Source organism: Prionailurus bengalensis, chromosome D2 (assembly GCF_016509475.1).
Source record: "Prionailurus bengalensis isolate Pbe53 chromosome D2, Fcat_Pben_1.1_paternal_pri, whole genome shotgun sequence".
NCBI lineage: Eukaryota > Metazoa > Chordata > Mammalia > Carnivora > Felidae > Prionailurus > Prionailurus bengalensis.
The window spans coordinates 31,968,085-31,991,136 of record NC_057351.1 but is presented as its reverse complement, the minus strand read 5'-3'; the positions used below and the strand labels follow the sequence as shown (position 1 = coordinate 31,991,136).

Here is a 23,052-nt window from a genome sequence, read left to right as displayed (position 1 = left end):
GGTCTCTGAGCACTCAAGTTAGATGCGCGCGGCGTCGGAGACGGAAAACGGAAGAGTGCTTAAAGGCCCGTCAGGTTCAAACTTCTCCATCTCCCCTGGGGAACTGAGGGTCAGGGATGGGGAGAAACCTGGCCGACATCGCACGGCACGGAAGAGGCAGAGCCGGGTCTGACGGGTCAACCTCAAGTCTGATTCGAGTCTGGGGGCCTCCCTGGGGCCACAGTCAGATGCGGGTCCCGGGCCAGGGGTGGGTCCCCCGGCAGCTTTGGGGACTACACTTTTCAAAAGAAACAAGCTTTCGCTGTGGGCGGCTTCAAACATACACGAATGTGGGGATAAGGGCATGATGAGGCCCTATACACCCATCACCCAGATTCAACCACCATCAGCATTTTGTCAATCACTTATCAAACTCATCCCTGGCAACATTTTCTAGAGTTATTAACAGCCAGCTCAGCTCATCCTTACACATCTCTGATGAGGACTTCTTTAGGGCACTGAACCTGTCATTATCACGCTAAACAAAATGAATGATTCCTAACGTCACTGGAGACACAGCCCACATTCGAGCAGGGACCCCAATTTTGAAGCCACATTAGGATTGGAGGCTTTGTTTGACCCTCTGCTCTCGGTCCTCAGAGCCCAAGCCTCGGAGATTCCTGAAAAATGCAAGAAACGTCGTCAAGTTTCATTGCCTAACCGAGGACGAAAGCGAGAGCAAAAACGATGAGGAACGGCTGAGGCAAAATGTCATCTGGGTGGGTGAACACAAGGGGGTGTGTTGTAGCAGGTTCTGTACTTTTCTAAAAGTGTGATATTTCCATTTGCCAGTGATCCTGGCGCTGCTTCTCTGACGAAGGCCAGGGGTCCCGGACAGGGTTGTGGTGGGGCGGCAGCCTGAGCGTCAGTCCTCCTTGTCACGTGATGTCCCCGGGGCCCGGCCCAGCACCCCACACCGAGTGGGTGTTCAGCATGCTTGACGAGTGAGCCCAGCTGGACGGGGAGGGGTGTCCCGAGATGTTCCCGTCCCCTTGGCTCGCACAGGCAGGAACTTCTGCTGAGCAAGCAGGAAACAGGAGAAAGAGAGATGTCCTTGCCTTTTTTGGCCAAGGAGGGTCAGCAACCAAAATCTCGGCAAAGACTCTGACCAGGCATGGTTTTGAGAAAGAGAGTCACGGGTCAGAAGGCAGGGTCCTTCTCACGGGGCCACCCTCGGGATATGCGGCTGGGGTCCTCTCAGTGACAGGGGCTGATCTGGGGTACAGACCTACTCCCTTGGCGGCGGGGGGGGGGGCAGTTTCTCTGGGAAGCTCCCCGGCACGGCTAAAGGGACGGACACCCTACGGCGCCCCCAATCCAAGCTCTGTGAACAGACACTTCTGGAGGGGGAAGAAGAGCATAGAATCTTCCTGCAGGCAGATGGCATTTTGGGGGGGTGTTTGCAAGCTTGAGACTCAGAGCCCACGGGAAAGAGGAACTAAGTCCTTCGTCTGTGGAGGGAGCTCCTGGCACCGTCCCTGGCACCGAGCAGCGTCTGAGAGCCCAAACACCACCTCAGTCAAAGCCAGAAGGGACGGTAGTCTCTGATCTTCAGCCCCCCAACCTCTGCCCAGATGTCCTGCCCACTCTCCCTCCCAGCACTAAGCCCTGAGCCGTGCCAGCTGTGAGCCCCAGCCTGCAGCTCCCCTGATGGAAGGTGACTTATGGCTTTAATTATCCAGTGCCGGGTGTGAGCCTCAGGAAGGAGCCAGCCCCACCAGGCTCGGTGCCTGTCGAACAAGGGGGTGCCAAGTTGGCGAGGACGGTCCTGCATGCTGCCACGCCATCCCCGGCTCTCCCCCGGTGGTGACCCAGCTCTCCCTTCACTTCTGGGGTGCCCACGGCCTGGCCCCCTGCCCTCGAGGGCGGGGTGAGATCAAGTGGGGGTGTGGATGAGGCAGGGTACGCAGGAGGAGCAGCTTAAGGCTGGCCCACCGCAGAGCTCTGTCTTGAGCTGCCAGAGAATCTGGGGGTGGTGAGGAAGGGTTGCGAGTGGCTGGACGGACAAAGGGACAGAGCCTGGGACAGCTGGCACAAGCACTCCAGATTCTCTCTCACCTCATCACCCCAGTGGCCTTCCAACTGGCCTCCCTGCTTTCTCCTCTTGACCCTCTCCAGCCCACGCTCCACCTTTCTCTGATCTTTTAAAGGCCTGACCACAGATCAAGTTACTGCACTGCAATGTCTTCCTAGTGCAAGTGGAATAAAATCTCACCTCCTCATCCTGGTCTGTAAGACTCTAAATGATCCATCCCCGTCCAGCTCTCTGAATTTCCTATACCCAACCTTCTATTCCCCACCACACCCTACCCTTGTCCAACGTCTCTGGTTTCCTGTTTCTTAAGACACTCCAGCTCATTCTTACCTCAGGGCCTTTGCATGTGCTGTTTCCTCTGCCTGGAACACTTTTCCCCCTCAGCTCTACATGGCTGCCTCCTCCACCATTGCTCAGGCCCGTCTCAAATGTCACCATATCAAGGAGGCTTTCCCCAACCACGCCAGCAAAGTCGTCCCAGCTCAGTCACTCACCAATCTGTCCCCAAGCCACCAGTGTTTTATTTGCTTGTGAGCACCTGTCAACTCCCTAAAATTATCTCACGCATTCATCTGTTGGCTTACTTTCACCTTTCTATTTTCCTTACTAAACCGTAAGTTCCACGAGGGCAACAGCTTTATCTGTCTCGTTCGCATTATATCCCCAGAGGCTGGCAGAGGAGAGGTGCCTGATAAACATTTGTGAGTAATCACCTTAGCTCAAAGTCTGTGTTGTAAAGAGGGACAAGCTTCCCAGATGGCCCAGCAAGCTCAAGGCAGAGCCATCAGGCCAGAAGCAACAACCATGACCTCCAGGACCATGTCCCCCCTTCCCCTCTTTGCATGGTAGGGGAGCTGTCAACAACCCCCTCCCCCCCGTTCCCCACCATAAAAGCCCCCTTGGGAGTCAGGTTCCAAGGACTCCCACTGGGGAGCTTTGAGGAGCCCCCACCAGTGCTGAACTCTGACTCCTGCCTCTGGGGCGGCTTCCCGGCAGAGCAGGGAGTGGGACTGGGGGAGAGGTAACCGTGGGGAAGGGTGGAACAGAGAGGCTGAAAGAGCTGGCCTGGGAAATAGGCCCTTCCCTCCCTGCTCTGGGCCTTGCTTTGCCCATTTGTGGCTCGGAAGGGTCAGACGGAATGCTACCTGGGTGCCTGTGGCCTGTGGCAGGTGACCCCACGAAACTGGGCCCCCAGTGTTGGGAGAAGGACGGCGGCGGGCAAGGGGACAGGAGGTAGCATGGTTCCTGTTCTGCTCCCCTCCCTGCCTGACCCCAGCGCCACCGCGGGTTCTCAGCCTGGGTTATCAATCTCCCTCCACCTGGAGAACTCCCCTAAATGAAATTCCTACTGGCGTGGGGCCCGTGATATAACAAGTCACTTGCTTTGCCTAGGAAATGAAAGATGGGAAGGCAGAGTTCCTGGGACAGAGGCGATCTCCATAAATCTGCCGGAGTGTTTCGGGGATTACTTTGTGGGATTAATTATCTGTCCTTCAAACAAAGACCTGACCTCAGCGGCCCGGGTGTCCCCACCCTGCAGGGGAGGGAGCACTGGGCCTGGGTTGGGCTGTGCAGACAGACACTGTAAGACACTTCACTTGTCCTGCCAGACCCTAAATAGGCCCTCCTGCCCCACCCGTCAAGTCTGCCTAGCTTCCAGCACTTTCTGCAGCTTGGCCCTCCTTGACCCCTCTACCCACCAGGCCTCCCAGGACGACCCTACCTCGTTACGCTTCTGCTGCCCAGACTTGGGTATGGATGAAGAAGTTCTATATGCAATGGACAGAATAACGACTGGATCAGGAGCCAGTTCAGTATCTACCATTTCACCCGACCATACAACCTGGAGTTCCTGGAGCTCCCTGAGTCTCGGTTTACCCACCTGCGAAAAGGGAACAGTGGAGGTAGGGTCTGTACGTAACGGGCATCGTCGCGACAATCCAGCGAGGCTGGTGGCCTTGTGGAAAGCCATGGACTCCAGACTCACACAGACCTGCCACTTCTTGACCTGGCTCGACCCTACATGTTACACAACCTTTCTGATCCGTTTTCTCATCTGTGACACGGGGGCAGCAGTAGTTCTGGTTGTAAGCGTAAGACACTGCCTCTGTAGAGGGACTCGCATGACATTCTTGGGTGGGACTCCACTGGCATCCCAACTACAGCTCCAAGAGAAGTGGGCTCATGGCAGCTTTCTGTTTTCTGCTGTCCTTCTAGGCCAGTGCCTTCTCCCTGCAGAGCCCACGTTGTGTGCAAATCTTCCCCTGCCCCGGAGTGGAGCCAAACAGAAGGCACCACTCTCGGAACCAAGGAAAATCGGTGCTGACCGCAGGAGGGCTGCCTGGAGCCAGCTCACAGTTAGCCAAGCCCCAGTTAGCTGTTCTGAGTCACAAGAGCCACGGAGGAGAGACGGTTGGTGCAGCCTTCGGTTCCCTGGAGAAACAGGGAGAGGAGTGAATATCACAGTAGAAATGTGGGTGTTAGATGGTCCCCTCTGGGCAGAGGTGGCTGGGGAGTGACAGAGGTCATGGATGTGGGATGCCGATGGCTGGGGGCCAAGTGCTGGCCATGCCACACATGACCTGGGTACTCCCTGGCAGGCCGCACTGGGTGGGCTTCCATATTCTCAGAGGTAAAGTGGGAAGGCAGCCGTCCCTTGCAGTGTCATCCTGAGGACGGATAACTTAGGTGATGTCCCCTGTAGCTGCTCAGTTCACATGAGCCCCTCCGGAAAGCCTGGCCTCTTTCTGGGTTCTCAGGGCAATGTGGCTGGGGCCCAAACAGGCCTCAGCCTCAGCAGCTCACATCTCGGGGGCCTGATGGAAATGTGAATTCCAGGGGATTCCACGATCCCCATGATGGGGAGGGAGAGAATGAGGCAAAGGAGGCAGAGCCTTGTGAACTCCTGAGCCCAGCAGGTAGTCATAGCCCAGAGGTGGCATGGGGCTGTGTATGCAGCGGGAGGTGACAGGTCAGAGAGAAAATGGAAGGTGAGCTGGTTGGAGAGCGTGCACATCCGATGACCAACCTGCTTCCGTCAACTAACCAGACCGTGAAAGCTGGGTGGTCAGGGAGGGCTTCTGGAGGCAGTGGGCGGGAAGACCAGGTTCAAAGCAAGGGAAGGATGTAGACAGATGGCTAAGGGAGGGACAGGCTTCTTAGGTAGATAGGCCCCTGCCCACTCTTCTTGACCGTCCTTCTGTCAAGAACATGCAATGGGAAATGGTCGCTTCCCCTAGGTGAAGTCAATGAACTTGGGAATAATAGTAACTTACTAAGCATTAACTATATGCCAGGCATTGTGCTAAGCACTGTTCCCTCTGCAGCGCGTATTTTAACCTCAATTTACAGAAGTGATTTGTCGAGGTCCCACAGGCTGTTGCACTGGTAGCCAGGATTTGAGCTCAGACCTGGCTCAGACCAGGATTTGAGCAGATCCAAAGTTGCTGCCTCAGCACACCAAAGCCAGAGCCATTTCTCAGGGAGCATGTGGTCGGTTATTTCATCCTGTGGGTGGCACATCCCATCACCCAAGGTGGGGTCAAGGTAGGGACAGTGTCCATACCTCCTAACTCTTTGGCTCTTTGCCTGTAGCATGGCCAGCTGCTAAGGTGGGTGTGCTCTGAATTGTGCAGAAGTGAGAAGGGAATAGCAGGGGGTTGCTGGGCACAGAACAGCTTGGGTTTGAGGGACAAGGGTGGAGCTAGATCTGTTGGGTGCACCTACATCCCTCTGGGTTTCACTAGCTTTCCTGACTTCAGATCTGATCTCCAAAATGGGAGCCCCAACTGCCTGTGTCCAGTCCTGGCTCCAATGTTGACAAGCTGAGCAGCCTCGGACAAATTACTTAACCTCTCTGAGCTCTGTGCTCCTCATCTGTGACGGAACAATAGTACCTTCTTCGCCGGGGTGCTATAAGGAGCAAATGAATGAACCCAGGTAAGCTGCTTAAAGCAGGACACGTGGCCATTACCCAATAAATGGTGATAAGTGTTATCACAGTTGGGTTTTCCTCTTTAGCCCTTCTTCTGCCACCTCCTTGTCCCCAAATCAAAGTCCTAGTTCCAGTGCTTTGCTAAAATGTCCCTGCACATGTACGTATTCTTGCTAAATATCCACGGTTGCTATTGGCTTTTTAACCTTACATATGTGGTATTAGGCGATTCCTTTCTATTTCTTTTACCACTCCACACTAGGTTGTAAAGATTTATCTCTTCTGCTGTCTGCACATCTATTGAGCCGAGCCATGTGAAATTGCCGACATTCCACCATTTTTGACCTGCAAAAATAGTGATTTCATGTGATTTAACCTCCTAGTTTGTGACGTCTGATATAGAGTACTGGTGTAGGGGTTGGCAAACATTTTCTGTAAAAGGCCATAGTAAATTCTCTAGAGTTTGCAGGTCTTGAGGCAAAATTGAGGACATTATGTTGGTCCCTATCTAACAAGAGAGAAAACAAATTGCCACAACATTTTTGGTGAAATTCAAAATGCAACAATAATTGAGCACAGTTTTTTTGTAATACAGGTCTACGAGTGAGGAGAATGGAATTTCGGGGGCAGGAGATACTATTGCACGTAAGCGGAGTTCAAAGATAGGATTTACTAGCACGACCTCAACTGCAAAATGACTCTTTGGAATCCATTCTTAGCTCTGAGATCACATGAAACAGGCAGTGGGGGGGCACCAGGTGCCCACATTGAGGGGTGTGAAGAGGTTGGTCATCGCAGGCGCCATTACAATGCCCTGATTTCTACTCAGCTTCAGCACCTCTGTACTGGGGCTCCCCAGTCGGCGGGCTCTCCCATCCTGGGAGAATACACTTTGCCTACTTTTCCATAGAATTTCTCAACTTTTCCCTACTGATTTACAGGGCTTCCTCCTATAGCCTACAGACCCTTGTTGGTTACAATTGCTGCAAAAGTCTTCTCCCTACAGGTCCTCTGTTGTTCCCTTCGTCTATATAATTCCCACTGAATTGGAAATCCTCTGATGTAGATCCGTTTCTCATCTCCGGCACGTGCTCTTTGGGCGCTGAGTCCTTTCCAAGCACAAGGTCATGAAGATATACCCCGACATTTCCTTTTATGAGCTTTGTATTTTACTGTCCATGTTGACGTCTTTCATCCGTCTGCGGTCCACTTTGGTATACGGTGTATGGTGGGGCTCTTGCTTTATTTTTCTCCACATCGTGAGCTAGTTTCCCCAACACCGGCTACTAAACAAGTCCTCTCTTCCCCATTGATTTGCGGCACCACCTTTTCCATATATCAACTTCCCGTGTTTATATGTGGGTCTAGTTCTAACAGCTGCATTCTGTCCCATTGGCCTATCTGTCTATCGTTTAAGATGTCCTGGAAGGATTAGGGCCCGCCCTGCTCATGGCCCCGTTGCCCTCTTCTGTACCGGCTGCCTCAGGTGACACCGCCTCAGGCTGCCAGCTCCCTATGGCTCGTGGACACTGCTGGTGATGATGAACTGGCCAACCGGACCCCCTGCAGGAAGTCTGGAATTAGAAAACTAGAATATGAAGCTGGTTGACAGCTGAGACGGAAGCCAGAAGGACAGTCCAGGGGCAGCCATGATGGAGAGGGGGTGGTATGGTCATCATGGACCAGGTGGGATCATGAGGGAGCCAGTGGGATAGAGAGAGATGAGTGAGGCAATAACTAGGGTGGGGAAAAGATGCAGAGGTGGGCTGAATAATGGCCATCAAAGCCAGCTCCTGATCCCTGGAACCTCTGAATGTGACTTTACATGCATATGTTTTTCAGTTAAGCATCATGAGATGGAGAGATTACCTTCTGGGCTCTACCTGTCACCACAAGGGGCCTTGAAGAGGGAGGCAGAGGGAGATGAGACTACAGAAGAGAAGGCTATGTGGCCAGGGGAAAAGAGATTGGAGGGGTGCAGCCACGGGCCGATGAAGGAAAGCTGGCAGCCACCAGCTGCTGGGGTCGGCAAGAAATGGATCCTTCTTGGGCTCCCCAGAAGGATCCAGCCTTGCTGACACTTTGATTTTAGTCCTGTAAGACTGATTTTGGACTTCCAGTCTGCAGGGCCATAAAAGAATAAATTTCTGTTGCTTTAAGCCACACTTTGTAGTGGTTTATTACGGTAGCCATGGGAAACTCTGTAAGAAAGGAGAGAGTACTCAAGCTTCCTGCCTCAGTTCCTCCTCCCAGAAGGCCCCACTCTGAGGAGGGTCTGCCCGGGGTTCCTGCGGGAGGCCCCTTTCCTGAAGCTTCCTAAGTGCTCTCAGATTCCCGGAACCACAGATGCCCTGAAAGGAACACTCCACGCCCCTCTGCTTGGCCCTCAAGACCCTTCAAATCATCTTCCCTATTCTGCAGCCTGGCTAGTCGGTTGCCCTGTAGACTCTTCATGAATAGTCCTCTCTCTAACTAAGCCTCTGCTCTGGTCAGACCCCCTTCCCAGGATGCCTCCCTCCCCATCTAAGCCACTCACCCTCTGTCCCAGTGATACCGCCTTGTGGGTGCTAGCACTCCCCCATTTCCAAGGTGGCTTCATTACGCGATCCTACCCAACAGAATGCTGGCACGTCCTGAGCTCTTGCCCACCAGGCGCTGTTCTGAGCACTTTGCGTGTATTGATGTGACTCTCAGAGCCTCCACCATCCCACCCCCCGACTCTACAGCTAGGGAAAGGGCCAGCTCAGGTCTCCTGCCCGTCAAAATGCCTAAGCCTCAACCATTTGGATGCCACCCTCCCAATTTTTGCCATATCTGCCTGCACCTTGCATTATTATTATTTACTATTTTCTTTAATCTGATTCTTTTCTTCGACAACTCGTTCCAACAGAATGTATTTAGGAGTTTCACAGACGGAGAACCAGTTTCCTGACCATAATGGGGACTGATTGTACAATGGATAAAATGAGCCTACATGGGGAGATTTTAGCCACATCAGCTTGACATCTGATGGCTCCAGCCAACTCTCCTTAAGTGGGAAGAGAAGCCAAAGGAGAGAGGTGTTAAAGGTGTGAGCACCCAACTGGACTTTGTCCTGGACAGAACTGACAGAAACAGACATTCTGAGAGAGAACTGAGAAGAGCGATAACCACTTCGCTGTGTGATTCGATGTCATTTCACGCCCCACCCGTGCACCACTTAAAATCACCTCTCTGGGGGATCAGCATGTGGGGAAGCCACTGCCCTCGCCCCAGCCCCAGCCCCCTAGCACTGCCCGCCTTCCTCGGATCTTTCTAAGGACTCACTGACAACACTTGCTGCTCAGCGGGTGCTCTGTGGACGGATGATTGACTTCTCACAGGTCACCTCCCCACAACTCCTCAAAGCTTCCCGATGGAAGGGTTTTCCATTTCCAGCTTCCATTCTAGAGCCTGTCTCCCCAGGACGGCCAAGCAGGGAGGTTAGCTCAAGACTTTGCTAAGCATCTGCTGGGTCATGAGCGGGCAACTCTCCCGTCCCTGCAGACTTCTAGAGGACCAACAAAACCCCAGGACCTCAAGTCCTTATTTGCAAAACACTCCCTTAAGTCTCACCTAAATTGCTCTTGTGGAACTAAAGACCCCTGCCATCCTTATGAAGAAAAATCAGCCACTGGCACCTTTAAAATAACCCTTGCTATGCCGGACGCTGTTGTGAAGTGCCCTTCAGCCTGTATTTGCACTGATTCAAAAGCGCCTCATTGATGTGGTCCCTCAAAGTGGGGTATCTCCCTGCACCTCCAGCAGGAGCGGGCGGGAGGGGCGTGAGCTGGAAAACTGAGGCAGCCTGATTCCACCTCGCTTTCCCCCCACGAAAGCAGCGCCTTCTGGGGTGGGGGGCCGGGATGGAGCACAGCGCGGCAGGAGACCGTGAGAACAATAAATTCATTCTGTGCCAGAGTGTTTGTTCACTTCAATCAATGTCTGAAAGTATCTGCCCTGAAATCTCTGTTTCCAGGACATTGGTCAAATATTTGAATGGGGCAGCTAGTTAATTGACTCGGGCGGAGCACTTGACAGAGAGGTGGAGAGGCAGAGAGGCCGCGGGGCACAGCGAGACGGCTGAGCCCAGAGGTAGGTCTGGTGGTTCTCAAACCTCGGCAGCCCCAACAGGTGCTCAGAACGGGCAGGGGGCAGTGAGGCCAGGGCTCCTGGAGAGGTACAGGTTGTGGAGCCAGCCTGCTCTTCCTCCCACTGGCCATGTGACCTTGAGCAACCGGGCCTCAGTTTCCTCATCCGTAAAAGGGGACAACAACGATAGTTAGTACCCACCTCCTGGGGTTCCTGGCAGGACTAAAAGAGTGGATGCCGACGAAGCATGTGGGTTACTTCCTAAGCATTCATGAACTGCTAGCTATTATTACGGATCACGGCTGCTCCTTAGCCTGGCATTCAGAGCTCTCCAGTGTGAGTCCCAATGCCGTAAGAGGGTGTTAGGGCGGAAGAGGAAGTCCCCTGCCTGTGTGCTCACACCCTCCCTGCCCTGGCTGGTGACAATTCCCTTCCTCACGGTCCCCAAATCATCGCAAGACGGCTGTCTTCTCAGACAGCAAACCCTTTTCTGACCTCCTGAGGTATCTGTTATATACGCTCTGCTTTAAGCTTTCCTGATGAATCACTTGTGCAGTTGGGTTCTCCCTGGGGCCCAAACTGGACATGTCCAAGTGACCTGGTGGGTGGGCTTTCAGTGGCTGACATTCTGGCTAAAAGAAAGGTCCCTTCCCTTCCTTTCTTGTTTTAAATTGCTTTAAAACACGGTTCTGTGGGAGGGACGGGAGTGGGGAGGGTGGCGTGGTGTCCCTGTGTCCCTGTCTGGGCCCTACAGAGAGGAGGACCGCAGGCTGGAGTTGGAGGAGCTGTTTACAGGGGTGGGGCAGGCAGTGCACAGGGACTCAAGCAGGGGTGCCATGGGGCCCACATCCCGAGCACAGCTGCACTAGGGGAGGAGAAGCAGCCCGTCTCTGCCCACGATCCATTTTGGTTCCGGGTCATGGCGCGTCTAAGGGAAGCTGGGCCATTCCAACGGCTGTGGAAGGCGCTGCCAGCAGGGGCCCTGGTGAGTCACCCACCTCCATCTTGGTGCAGGGGATACCCGCAAGGGGTCAGGGGCAAAAGACCAGGTCAATCATATAGCACATGGGAACTGCCTCCCTCTCCCTCTCCCCTCCACCACCCCCCCTCCTCCAGGGGCCCCTGCGACACTTGGGGATTTTACAGAGAGCTGAAGTGTTAGGTTTTGCAGGCAGGGGAGACAGGCACGAGCCAATGACTTTTGTATTTTTAGAGACTCCCTTCCCACCTACACGCTGAGCAACGCTAGTATCTTTTCCCGTCTGTGCCTGTCATCAGACGATAATGTTTTGCCTAATGTTCACCCCGTTAACCTTCCCATTTTACAGATGAGGAGACCGAGGCACAAGCAGGAGAAGCGACCTGCTCGGGGTCACCTGCCCCTGGAGCCCAGGCTGGCCAGGAGGAGCACCGGGTCTAAGACCCTCTCTCCCTGGGGTGCCCTGCCCGTAGCCGGCACGAAGTTAAAACACTGAAGATGTGGATATGCTGACAGGAACGAAGGGGCAGATGCAATGGTTCTGTTCCCCCGGGAAGTCATGAATCAGAGCTGTGTGGGGGTAGGAGATGGTGATGGGCTGAGCTCCTAGAACTCCATCTGCTTACTTACCCAGTCGGGGAGCCCCAGGGCGGCCCCCTCCTGCACCCCCCACCCTGTCCGCTCCTCCTCCTTCCGCCCCGCCTGCCGAGCTGAGCCCAGAGAGACTGGGAACCGCAGCGTGGGGTTGTTGGGCGACTTCAGGCTTAATATCTTTGTAACCATATTGCAAAAGGGCATGCCTAAGACGGCGCCTTTCGCTTAATCTTTCTCTTTTATTGCTTTTTCTCTTGTATGATTTAACCTTGCACCAGGTATCAAGCTAGATAAATAAAAACTTTTATTTCAGATTAGCCCCGGCTGGGGGCTGCCTTGAAAGCTGAGCAGTCATCCAGGGAGTGAGATGAAAAAGGGAGCTGGGAATCTGAGCTGCTTAGAGGGCTCATCTCAGGTTCAAAGCCCCCAAAAGGTATTTGAGACCTTTTCTGAGGGGAGGGGCAAAGTCTCCTCCAATGCCCACAGCCTGCGGGGGGTGGGGAGGGGGTGGGGTAGGGCGGGTACTGAGTCAAGCACAACAACCTGCCTAGCCCAGCCCTCCTGACCCCCTTCCAGACGTCCCTCTCCCTTCTCCTCACCCGGTATTTCCTCCCCAGTGCTCCCCACAGCCACCAGGCACCGTCTCTGCAGACTTATTTAGTTCCCCTCCTTCCCAGTGGAACATGAGCTCCACGGGGGCAGTGACAGTGGCTTTCACTTCGCCATTGGTCCCCATGGTCTAACATGAAGCCTGGCCCACGGTAGGCACTCAATCAATATTCACGGTTAACTGAATGAGTGAACGAATCCTGGGATTCTAGTCCACACACAGACCAGTGGGTGGACAGGAATTTCCCAGGCGGAACAGTAAAGGATGGCAGAAAGAAAGTGGGCTTTGGAAGCAGAAGGATCTAGATACGAATCCTGTGTCCACCACTTACGTGCTGCATGACCCTAAGCACGTGAGCTGTTTCCTTGTTTGTAAATGGCTCTGGTCAGCCACATCCTTGAGTGATGGTGAGGGTCAGAGATGATGTCTGGCCCCAGGCAACTCTCACACATGTTCTGTGACATACAGACATTCAAGATGTTGTCCGTAGCAGCATGGTTTGTAATAGCAGCAATCAATGCATGCACCCATCGATAGGAACGTGGATTGCCTGGGGTATTTTCACACGATAGAATAATGTGCAGTAATAAAAATGAGCAAATGATACCTACACGAAAAAAAATATGAGTGAATCTCAGATACATAATATTGGGTAGAAAACATAAGTCCCTGGAGACCATGCGTAATATGACACTTTTTAAGTAAGGTTCAAAGACAACTAAACCCAAACAACATGTGATCCATTTATATGTGACAAAATAGTTCTTAAAAGCAAGGGAATGAAAAAAACACAAGATTCAAAGATAAGGCTATAGGGATGGGGAGGAACAGAGCCAGATGTGAGGTATGGGTGACAGTCGAGCTCTTGGGTTGGTTGGTGGGTTCATGGGTGTCCACAGTGTCATTAAAAATTAGTAATGAGGGACAGTCTGGGTGGCTCAGTCGTTAAGCGTCTCACTTTGGCTCAGGTCGTGATCTCACAGCTCGTGAGTTCGAGCCCCGCGTCAGGCTCCGTGCTGACAGCTCAGAGCCGGGAGCCTGCTTCGGATTCTGTGTCTCCCTCTCTCTTTGCCCCTTGCCTGCTCGCAGTCTGTCTCTGTCTCTCAAAAATAAACGTTAAAAATTTTTTTAAATAAAAATTAATAAGGAAACTAAAGAGGGCCAACATAGACCAATGTTGATCATGATCCAAGAATTATGTCTGAATCAGTTCCCTGTGCTTGAGGTAATACAGAAAGAGAATGCAAAATAAATGGTGGCTAATTTCATAATCCCCCAAAGGTCTCAAAGCCCTGGAAGTCCAATACAAAGCAGTTACCCTACAGATGAGGAAAAGTGGAAAAGGGTCAACTTTGTTAAAAGGACAAATGCTTGTTGACATAGGGAAACCGGACTAGAACCTCCCTGCCAAACAACCTCCAGCCAAGAGCTAGGATAACCTCCAGCCCCTGTGAGCAACCTCCAGCCGTGACTGGTCTGCCAGACCCCAGAGAAGTGGTTCCCTGAGCTGAGCTGAGGTCCATTCCCTGCCCAGCTAGGGAGGTGGACCCGACGTGTAGCAGAAGAGGTTCTAGTTGGGCCTAAGAGGGAGATCTTGGGGCGTGCTCCCACAGTACACAGGACATGTAGGAGGTTCTATAGTATCCTGAGCACAGGACAGAGACTCCTGCCCATGAAGAGGATGTGAGAGAGAGAAGAAGCTGGAAGGGAGGGTCTCAGACCCAGTGGCAATGACACTTCTCAAAAGTCTGCTGACTAACATTATCCATGGGAAGCAAGGGGCAAACTGCTGATCCTGGCAAAGAGCACATAGGGTCTCCTTAAAGGAGGGGGGAAGAGCAAAGACTTCTCTGGTTGATCACAAAGGGGCGCACAGGAGAGCCACTGAGAGCAAGAATAGGCTGGCTGGTTAGCACGCCCCTGAAGAGAGGAAGGAGAAAGATCAAGGGGAGAATGAAGTACAGGCTTTCCTGAGGTTCATCACCGTCATTTAGGTGTGGTGATGGAGGAGAACTGTAAATAACATACCAATGTATTTGTATAATCACATAAAAAACCTGCCAGAGGCACTGTCCCCAGATAGTTTTGAAAAAGCCACACGCTGCAAAAGGAATACGCCTTGCACACATTCATTCCAGCTCTAGAGAGAGTGCCTACCAACTGTCAGTGGCTTCTGGAGGGCTGGGTAAGGCTTGGTGGCCTGTCTAGGCTGGTGGGAAAGTGTGCTGGAATCAGCTAGTGATGTCTGCCTCAGTACGCGATCAGTAAATTCTGGTATGTGTGCTGATGCACGTCTAGGGTAGCAATCACAGGTGTAAACAGATCAACTTTCCTTATGAATATGCCCCTTTCTGTCTAGGCCACCACCAGGACCCCAGAAACCTCTACTCAGAGATTAGGAGCTTCTTTGTCTCCTCCTTCTCTTGTGCTATCTATTTTCAGTACGTCGCCAGAGCCTGCAGCCTTCCTTCCCGTACATCTCCTCAATGACCACCCCCGCCACCCAGTTGGTGTGACAGTCTATTAGCAGATCATTCCTCGTTCCCGTGCCTCCTGTTCCAATCCGTCCAGACAAGATGAATCTTCTGATGGCCCCCTGCTCCCCTTCCCCACCCCCAGCCTTGCTCAAGAACCCACTCATTTTGCCTCCTATGCCCTGTACCAACTGCCCCCACCCCCACCTGTCTGCAATCTGCCCTTCACTTCTCCCTGGCCACCTCTTGGCTCCAGCCAGGTGGGCCATTCGCCCTGTGCCGAGCCAGATGTCCTGAAGTTTCACGTGCTTCCAGGCACCCGCTATGCTACCCCAAGCCAGGGGCTATGGCATGAGATTCAGGTGTCCAAGGCAGGTCTGATTCTCCCAAGTTTTCACTTCTTGGGGGGTGGGGGAGAAAAAACACCAGGCCTCTTAATCACAAGGGCTTTGATGTATTTCAAAATATGGTCTCCTGTGATAGCTACCCCCTGCCAGGCCACGGCCAGGGGCACAGTCCAGTTATTGGCATATGTGTAAGCTTGAGCAAGTCTGACTGTATTTGACTATTCTCTCTACACACACACACACACACGCATACACACACGCACACGCACACCCATACTCGTTCGTGTATTCTCGCACAAGCAGCCTTCATTTCAAAGCACTCAATGTGTTTTCAAGGAACGTCCTCACTTGTTAATATTGACATAAGATCAAAGGACTGGCAAGTGAGGGCTTTGTCCTTCACTAACACACCTGGGCAAGTCTCCAACATGACTGGAAGGGGTGAGGGGTTTCAGCCCTGACACTGCTCACTGATTCTCGATTCCAGGCCACTGTTTCTCAACCTTCCTTTCGTTATTGCCCCTGCTACCGGACACTTAAGATATGTTTTCCTAACTGCTTCCCCTCGTGAAATTCCAATACCACAGATATGTCTGCACATATACAGCTGTGCTTGATAAACAGAGTAAAAACTTTTCACCCCCCCCCCCCCCCATAACACACTTTTGCCTCTTTGCGGATGATATCGCCCTTATCAACTACACATGCTTTTCCAGACCAGTGCTTCTCAGAGTGTGGTCCCCAGACCAGCAGCCTCAGCATCACCTGGCCCTGCCCCCAGAGTTTCCAATTCAGTAGGCTTAGACTGGGGTGCAAAATTTTGAATTTCTAATAATTCCCATTATTAGAAGTTAATGCTGATGCCACCAGTCTGGGGACCACACTTTGAAGACCACTGTCATCATGCAAAATGGGTGTATTCTGGAACCCGAGGGACATGGGTTCAAATTCATGTTCTTCTGGGGAGCCTGGAGGGCTCAGTTGGTTAAGTGTCTGACATTGGCTCAGGTCATATCTCATAGTTCATGAGTTCGAGCCCCGCATCGGGCTCTGTACTGACAGCTCAGAGGCTGAAGCTTGCTTCAGATTTTGTGCCTCCCTCTTTCTCTGCTCCTCCCCTGCTTGCACTCTGTCTCTCAAAATAAACATAAAAAAAATTAAAAAGTGGCACCTGGGTGGCTCAGTTGGTTGAGCATCTGACTTCGGCTCAGGTCATGGACTCGCGGTTCATGAGTTTGAGCCCCCCACGTTGGGCTCTGTGCTGACATCTTGGAGCCTGGAGCCTGCTTCAGATTCTGTGTCTCCCTCTCTCTCTGTTCCTCCCATGCGTTCTCTCTCTCTCTCTCTCTCTCTCTCTCTCTCTCTCTGTCGCTCTCAAAAATAAATAAAGATTTAAAAAACTTTTTTTAAATATTAAAAAAAATTCATGTTCTTCCACTTAGTAGCTGTGACCCTTGGCCAGTCTATGTACTCGCAGATCCTCACTTTACTTGTGTGTAGAATGGAGTAATAATGTCTCCCTCACAGACTGCTGTGAGAGATAAATGTGTCCAGCCAGTGCCTGGCACATGGCAGGCACCCAATAAATGGCTCTCCCTGCCCCTCACCCTGGGGAACACTCCAGAGCTGCAGAAGGCCCAGGCAGGCAGGGCTGTGATGGGAAAAGGGACGTGGCCTGCAAGGCAAGGATGATGAGGGAGGTGGGGCTTCTGTAGCCTGGAAGGTGTGGCTGGGCTGAGATAGAGGCTGTAAGGCAGGACACGGTAGAAAGCGCTGTCCAGGGTTTGTTCACCACACCCTCACACCCCAGGCACTGGAAAGGAGTCCGTTCAGCATCAGTTACAGGAAGGAGAGAATTAAATGACAGAACCCATCAGTCTAGCACGTGTGGAAAATGAAAACGCTTCCAATAAGGATTCAGATGGCGTCAGAACCACCTGGAGGGCTCCTTAAGCCCCCTGCCCTGGGCATCTGATTCAGTAGTTCCAGGGTGGGGGCTGAGAGCTCCCATGTCCAACAAGCGTTCAGGGGCTGCTGCTGCTGGTCCACGGCCCCCACTTCACTTTGAGAACCGCTGCTCTACAGCCTCTTGTAGATGGGCTCCCTACATCAGGGGATGGAGAAACCACAAAAACTCTGGGTATTTGCAGAAAGGTGACGGCAGGACAGAATCCTCAGTGCCCTTGGGGATGACTGATGGAAGCCTTCAACCTGGGCTCCTGGCCACTGGGGGAGCCCAGCTTGCTAGCATGTGAGAGTGGCCTTGGCTAGGAATGCGGGCTTCGGGCAGCATGACACCTGCGTGCCTCTGCCACATCCTGCTTCCCTGAGGGAGGAGGGAAATAAAAGGTTGGCCTCTTTTGAGGGCCTACCATGCAACTGACCTATGCAACACTCACCAAACGCTGCCCATTTTAGACGGTGGCCTCACTTATGCTTATTTTCACAACTCTGCGAGAAAGATATGACTGGCCCCATTAAAAGCTGGGGAAACTAGTCCTTTGAGAGTTTCAGTCACCCACTCAAGGGTACTTAGGAAAACAGGGTTCCTCTCTGGAACAAACAATAGTCAGATGTTAAAGTAAGCAATTTCCCTGCTCAAGGGGGCTTGAGAGGCATCTCAGGCTGTGGGCCGGTCCTGTGCCACCTGCCCCATCAGTCACCTCCTGTCACCTCGGCCTCCTCATCCTCCTTTGGCTCTGCTATCTCGGCTTCCCAATGTGACAGCCAGATGGGGGACACCTCGGCAGCCTCCCCTTGGGCCTGCTTGTTCTGCCTGCCCTCCTCCAGCGCACTGGCTCCAGTCTGACCACTGGAGCTTCACACAACACACCTCAACAACATCTCCCACCACCCCCCGCCCCGCCACCCACCTACCCCTAGAACTGGCTTGCTACCACCCTCAGGAGCAAGGTCTGGCATTCTCCTGAGCTGGGCATTCCACACCCTGCATGGCTGGGCCCTGCCTCCCTCTGTGGCCTCCCCTCCCCAAGGTCTCCCTTGCAGGCTGTGCTCAGCCGTGCTGGATTACTGCAGTTCCACAAATGTACCACACTCTCTCCTGCTCTGGGATCCTGGTAAACACTGTGCTCTCTGCCTGTAACACCCTAACTCCACAGTTCCCGGGTAGTTCCTGCTCATCAGTCGGGGGGCAGCTTAGGTGATCTCTTCTCGGTGAGTATCCTCACCCCAGCAACGGCTGGGGGAGGTGGCCCCTCCCATGGATTCTTCCTCACTTCCTATTACAGATATTTTCAAACATACAGAGAAGTAGAGAGAACAGTCTAATGGACCTTCCAGGGAGCCATCACTCCATGTCAATAGCTACCGACGCAGCCCACGTATCTCAGTCTGCTTCCCCACCTACCCTACAGGTTCCAGAGGCTGAGACAGTGCCTCCAGTCCCACACATTCTCAGGACATTAGCACAGCTCTTGGCTTAGAGAAAACCCTTGATCCAATGCGGGTGGATGCCAAGAGTGCACATTTGTTGAGCACTTACTATAAAATCAGACACTCTTCTACATACTTATGTGTCTTTGCTCTCTGTATGTGCATAGCTTCCCTATGAGGCTCAGGCTACTCCTACTTTCCATTTCACAGACTGAAAAACTGATGCAGGTTACACAGTCAGTGGTAGCAGGCGAGCAAGGTGGTCTGACTCTGGAATAGAGCTGCCCACAGAAATAGGATGTGAGCCGCATGTGGTATTTTAAATTCTCTAGTAGCCATTAAACATTAAAAACATTCAACATTAAAAAAGTAGATGAAATTAATTTTAGTAATATGTTGTATTTCACTCAGTCTATCTAAAATAATATGACTTCGACATGTCATCAATATAATACATTATTAATGAGATGCTTTATAACCTGTTTTGCATAATATGTCTTCAGAATCCCCTGGGTTATCTTACAGACTAGCCACATATCAAGAGCTCAGTAGCCACAGGGCAACCGAGCTGGCCAGCACAGCTAGCGGTCAGCACCCTGGACAGCAGCCACAGAACCTGCCCTCTCAACCACTTCCCTGCTTAAATGGATGAAGGAAGAAATGAATGAATAAAGTTCCTAGGACCCCTGGGCCTGATCTTTCCTTGATAATTAATAATGCTTAATACTTTATGGCCCTTTAGAGTCTCTCTGGCACCATTTTATCTGCCATAGGGATTATTAACCCTGTACCATGGTTAAAGATTATGGGGTTAAGAGGGGTCAAACGCCTTTCTCTGACACACTGCTGCAGGTGGCAGAGCTGGGCCTTGAACCCACAACTCTGGACTGCAAGTCCAGTGCTCTGTATGGGGAGGGCCACAGCTGCCCCTTGAAGCAGGACTGTCTCCATCTGGCAAAGGAAGGTGTCTGTTGAGACCCCGGGCTGGGCTGGCCTTTGGGGATGGGAGCCCCATTTTGTTCGGGTCCTGAAGGAAGTGATGCCCTTGGTGAGTGGCAGGCCAGGCACAGGCTGAGGAAGCAGATGGAGCCCGTGCCAGGTCCTCTGTGGAAAAGAACCTTGTCATTCTTCAGTCTCAGTTTGGCCACAAGAGGCTGAGAACAAATTGATGGCAATGGAGCCATAACTTACCTCTGAAGGCCTCTTTGTTCTTGGCAAAACAAAGGGGTCATTAGTAATGGCGAAAGCGCTGGTGTGCAGACATAAATCCCCCCAGCTGCAGGGCTGATAAACAGCCCAGAGGGGATGGGGGCCTCAAGGAGCCCAGCAGGTTAACCGCACGCCATGGATCACTCATGGGCTCAGACTTGTGTCCACCCACATACAGACAAAGCCACCCCCTTCCCAGGCTCTGGAGGTGCCCAGAGACTGGGTCACCCTCCGTGGCTGTCGGGACTCACACCTGGCTCTAGGAGCCACCAAGACCCTCGTTTTTCCTCTCCAATGAAAATAGCTCCCTAGTATTGAGGGCTGAAGCAGGCTCCCACAGGGTACTCAGGGCCAACTTGGGGCAGTCCATGTGAAGATGCCCTTGGGGGGCATTCCTTCTTCCTGCTTCAAGCCAAACAGACACTGGCTGAGCCTCCCAGGGAAGGGCCGAGACTTAACATCACTGGAAAGGCATGTGTGTGAGGCCAGATCCTTGGGAGACAATGTGCTTTGCAGCAGTGTCTATGGTGGTCAAATGAAGTAGAATTGAGGCCACATCCTAGCTTTCAGTCTCCTGCCCCCCTGGGGGACTTCACCCTTCTGCTGGTCTGCCTGCTTTAGGCTCACAGTGAGGCCAGGTTGCAGGAGGACCATGCCATCCCAGGGCCAGAGAAGGGCGGGCAGGAACAGGCAGGTGGGCAGCAGGATCGGGAGGGAAGGAAAAGGGAAACGTTTTCCTCCAGCTGCCTGAAAAGCATTTGGGTGGGGCTGCGGGTTTTGTGGCGACAAACACCCATGAAGGAGTTAAAGGACCATCAAGGCCACCCTATAAGCGAGGTCCAAGTGCTATCTTGGCAAGGATGGCAACTATTTGCTGCACGTGCTGCCCTCTCTCTTTCCACATCAGTAACAGGCTCTACCAATTGAGTACCGCACTGAGCCTGCTTGGCTTCACGGGTCCTCTTCAGGCAGCCATTACCAATCAATCACCGTTGGCATGTGAGAGGAAACCCATTGGTCAACCTTTCTAAAAAAGCCCTCAAAGCACATCTTTGCTGGCAGTGGGAATCCTATAAAGCTACGCTAAGTGCTCCAGGCCTTCCAGAAGTTTCTGCCTCCTGCCCCCACCTTTACACACATCGCCTACCTGTAGTTTCACATTCCGGGTTTCCTTTCTCATCCTGCGGTTCATACGTGGGGACCTGGCCCAGGAGAGCATGCCCCTGGAAATCTCGTAGGATGCTGCCACAGGCAATTGGCCCCAGACTTCAGGTTCCAGAGCCCAGCCAGACACCCAAGGCTCAGCAGCTCTGCCCTCCAGCCTCCTGCTCCCAGGGGATGGGGTGAGGAGGGAGAGCTGCCTGGGGCTATCTTTGAAGGCTGGAGAGGGCCTCAGGGTCTGAGGCTGGTGGCCTAGCACCCAGCATGAACCTGGAATGGACCAAAACCCTGGAGGATGGCCTTTCAGTGTCACTGCAGGAATTTCCCGTCTGGCCATGACTGCAGGCTAGCTCCTGGCTCCTTGCTCCCCACCTCATCCAGGTGGGGGTATGTCTGGAACCAGCACACAGGCAATGAGATGAGGAGACAATCCCCCACCCAGCCTGGTGTCCCCTTCGCGCTGTTACCTTATCCTGACCCCTCAACTATCATCCTTAGGGTTCACCGGTGTTTCTGCAGCTCTCCAGCACAAGCCCCTTGCCCCTGGGAGGCACTTGATTTGCTTCCCAAATCGAAAAACTCATAAAGGAGACCAACACCAGCATGGGCCTCCCTCCTCTGCTCAGTGGGAGAGGGCCCCCAAATTCTGGGGGGGGGGGGACTCTGCCTTCCCGCAGAATGGTTTCCTTCCTAGGACTAGCTTTCCCACACCCTGGCCTAAGGACCATCTGCACCTGGGGCACTGTGAGAAAGGACCATTCCTGGGCCCCACCCTAGTTCCACAGCATGAAACTCTCCATGGGTGCCAAGGACTCTATTTTTGGTAGGAGCCCCAGGTGATCCTTGGGCATTCTGGAATTTGAAAACCCACTACCCTGGAGTCACTACCTTCGTTCCTTCCTTCCTTCCTTCCTCCCTCCCTCTCTCCCTCCCTCCTTTCCTTCCTCCCTCCCTCCCTCCCTCCCTCCCTCCCTTCCTTCCACAAGTACATATTGGTGTTTACTCTGCTGAGTCTTGGGTGGGGCACCAGAATGGGGAGGAAGTGGGGTGGGGGAAGAGAGGCCCGAATCTATGCTGCTGCTGACCACATGAGCTGGGGTGGAATTTGCTTTGGGTCCTGGGCTGGAAGACACAATGGTAGTCATGCCAGCAGCTGCAGATCACAGGGAACCCACAATGCTCCTGATTTCCTGCGTTCCTGAGGATGGGGGGTGCTTCTTCCCACCAGCTAATCCCCAACTTTGCAAGGTTATTATTGGCTGCTAGCAATAAAAATAATAACAGCAACTAACACTTATAAAGGACCTTAGATCCATTAACTGGGTTCTTTACATATATTAAGTCTTCTGACCCTTAACCATCCAAGGTAGGTACTCTTACTGCTCCCATTTTACGTTTGAGAAACTGAGGTATGGAGACCATCCCAAGGCAATACACTCACGAGACGCCATCCTCTACATTCTTCATCATTACACCTTGGTGTCTTTTGAGTTTTAGGGAAAATATGTCCCCAAAATGTTGCTCTCTGTTGTGGAGGTGTGGTCAGGAGAGGCACCGGGGTAGACATTGGCCTGGTGGCCTGCCATCCTCCTGGCCATCAGTCTGGCCTGCCCACATGCACTAGGCTGACCCTTCACGGACCAGTGGGCAGGGAAGGAGGACACATGTGTGGTGGGCAGGGTACACAGGGACAGACCCAGAGAGTGTGCGCGAGTAAGCAGCCTCTCATGGGCCTGTCACCCACCGGCTCCCTCTCTCCAAAGCCACCCAGTCCTGGGACAGCCAAATGGAGCTGCTACATGATCCATCTTTGGGTGGGGATAGGAGGTCAGGGACGCCATCACCCAGAACCTTCTTTGTAGCCAGTCACCATTCCGCTCAACCGAGAGAGCGGGTGGGAGAGGAGGGGTTCTGTGCCTCCCTTGCGACCAGACATGAACTCCCAATGGTCAGAAACGTGATGGGAGCATGAAATCAGCTGAGGTGTAGCTCTATTCATTCTAAAATGATGTACAAATGCCACCCTTTCATCAAGTCAGAAAAGAAAACAAAGAAAAACAGAGCACTGAAGGAGGTTAGATGGGAGTCCCCAATGACCCGGGCTCGGAGCCCCAAAGTGCTCAGATGCCTCGGACCTTGGACAGTGTCACACACTCCTGTCACCCGA

At 52.8% G+C, this 23,052-nt stretch overlaps 1 protein-coding gene across 5 annotated transcripts in view; it reads right to left on the bottom strand.

Moving 5' to 3' along the window:
- The window catches only part of CDH23 (cadherin related 23), a 414,161-nt gene that overhangs the window by 199,624 nt on the left and 191,485 nt on the right, over positions 1-23,052 (bottom strand). The gene's annotated exons all lie outside the window — the stretch shown is intronic.